Raw genomic sequence first — 2,672 nt, 5'->3', positions numbered from 1 at the left:
CAGAAAAGAGGTGAATCAGCAGAATTTCTGCTGAAAAGAGGTAAAGAAGCAGAAAGTTGCGCTGAAAAGAGATGAATCAGCAGAATTTCTGCTCAAAAGAATTTTTTTCTGAAGACAGCTGAGATTTGTGATAATAAGAGGTGAAAAGGCTGAAAATTTTGCAGAAGAGGTGAATGAGCAGAATTTGGGCAGAAAAGAGGTGAAAATTCTGCTGAAAAGAGTTCAATCAGCAGAATTTCTGCTGAAAAGAGGTGAATGATCAGAATTCTGCTGAAAAGAGCAGAAGCTGCTGAGAATTATGCTGATAAGAGGTGAAATGATTGAAGATTTGGCAGAAAAGAGGTAAATCAGCAGAATTTCATCTCATACTCATCTCACTGAGCCAAACTGGTTCTCATATAACTGAAAACAGGTGAAAAAGCTTAAAATTCTTATTAAAAACAGCAGAAGAGGCTGAGAAAACACTGAACTTTCTGGTGAAAAGAGGCACAACAACCTGGTTCTGCTCAATTTCAGTACACTAATCAGAGGTACTGCTTCTGTGTGCTTCAGCAGGCTGTGTACTTGTATGTATTTCTGCCATGGACTGTTAACAAGAATCTAAGGTCCATATTAGAAAAGCTGCTAAAATCATAAAACTTTGCTTAATTGTAATAAATTATCAATATGAGTTACTGGTCTGTGATACTGTATTAATTTGTAGTGGAAGAAAACATGTGGACAAGGTGGAATTGAACCCACGACCTTTGATCTTCAGATCCGTTTTATTACCAACTGCGCCACTGGGAAAGAGAGCGGGCGCCTGGAAAACAGGGTGATGAGCAGCCAGAATTAGATCGCGCTCAGAGGCGAAAAACGCAGTTTTTTGGAGTTACAAAATGTCGTGTAACTCAAAAACTAGGTGGGATAGAAGCAAAATTCTTGCACTGGGTGAATCAGCGGACTTTGGTGAACTTTGAATGCGATTTTCATAGCTCTTTGTAACTCCATCGGGAAGATATGACGAGAGAAGAAACGGCTTCATTTTCGGAGTTGGAAAACTGAGAGGAGGACAGATTTCCTACCCTCAAACAAGTCTAACTCATCTCAGTACGGTAATAGGTGAGAAAATAATTCTTGAATTGTGAGCGTCAGGAGTGTCTGAAGATATACGGGGACAAGCCTCATGTCTTAATTTCGCTTCATTAAGGAGATATGACGATTTGAAAATGCCTTCAGTTTCAGTATTTGAGCTCTGAGTTTCACAACCTCCCCATAGACTTTAAATGGGGAGTTTTTAGATCTTGTGTCACTTCGAGGCAAATTGTGAAAAAACCGTAACTCGCACGATAATTATAGTGACACTGTCTTAAAGCCAGCAAAAATACGTTTTGATGTATAATTTGTGGAAGTTGAGTGGAAATTGAGCGAGTAGCAAGAAGTTGTTTGGACATGAAGAGAAACTTCAGAAAGCACCAGCTCTCACTCTGAGTTAATTGCATAGCAACCATAACAACGCATACAGTGGGGCAAAAAAGTATTTAGTCAGCCACCGATTGTGCAAGTTCCCCCAACTAAATACTTTTTTTGCCCCACTGTATATTTTCTGAAAAATCACAAAGCTGCAACTGAAAACTTAAAGAGGCATTAAATGAAAAAGGTAACAGATATGAAAAAGCTGAATCACACACGAAAAGCCCAATCATTTGAGAACGTTTTAAAGTTTGAATGGAGTTTCTAGGTGAAAGTATGAGGAAGTAGTTAAGTTTGAAAAACAAGCAAGTTTTAGCAGAATTGTGGAAGTTTTCCATTCATTTCAATGGGACAAAAAAAAGGAAAAAATGGGAATATTTTAAAAAGTATAATAGCAATAAACACCAAAAGATATAGCTGGAATTAGCAGAAATAGCAGAACAGTTTAGCATTTGAACGGAGAAAATCAGCTGAAAACTGAGGGAGTAGTTATTGCCGAAAAACGTGGAGCAACTATAAGAATAAAGTTTAAAGAGAAACAGGAACTCAATAGTGTGGATGCCCTCTGAGGGCATCCACACAACTAGCTGCCGCCATTGTTGGAAACTAAGCTGTAAATAAATTCTGGGACAGAGCTTCTTCTTCTTCTTCTTCGGGGTTTAACGGCAGCTGGCATCCTTGTACATGAAGTGCTGCCATCTTCTGTTTCAGTCCGTTATTACACTCTTAAATCCTACTACTTATTCCTGCATCTTTTGGGATCTTACAAAGCTTCATACGACACGTCGACTATAAATCAGTCGTCGACGATTTTGATAGTCGACGTAATCGTGACTAGTTGATTAGTCGTGGCAGCCCTATTGGTAATGTCACAAGTATAACAATGGTGTGCTTGGTTTCAATGTAACTTTATTCTTTCATGAGTTATTTACAAGTTTCTCTTTGTTCACAGCCATTGACATGTCGAAGAGGTTAACACGTGAGGAGTGGATCGAAATTGTGTTAATATCTGGTGAACGCAGTAACCAGGTCATTGCAGCAGATTTCAACGCAAGACACCCTACGAGACCACCCATCTCCCATGCTAAAGTTAGCAAACTGCTTGCTAAGTTTCGTGAAACTGGTTCAGTGTTGGATTTGCCAAAATGTGGACGCAAGAAAACTGTCACTAATGAAGAAACATCAGTGGCTGTCCTAGCTTCATTCAGCAAGAGCCCACA

The 2,672-nt window shown here is 39.2% G+C and overlaps 1 protein-coding gene across 2 annotated transcripts in view; it reads right to left on the bottom strand.

The window, feature by feature from the left end:
• The window catches only part of vps16 (VPS16 core subunit of CORVET and HOPS complexes), a 16,522-nt gene that overhangs the window by 1,926 nt on the left and 11,924 nt on the right, over positions 1–2,672 (bottom strand). The window lies entirely within an intron of this gene.

Source organism: Pundamilia nyererei, unplaced genomic scaffold (assembly GCF_000239375.1).
Source record: "Pundamilia nyererei isolate P.nyererei 1_Seehausen unplaced genomic scaffold, PunNye1.0 scaffold00061, whole genome shotgun sequence".
Lineage (NCBI taxonomy): Eukaryota > Metazoa > Chordata > Actinopteri > Cichliformes > Cichlidae > Pundamilia > Pundamilia nyererei.
Note: the sequence above shows the minus strand (reverse complement) of the source record. Positions and strands in the feature narration are given on the sequence as shown.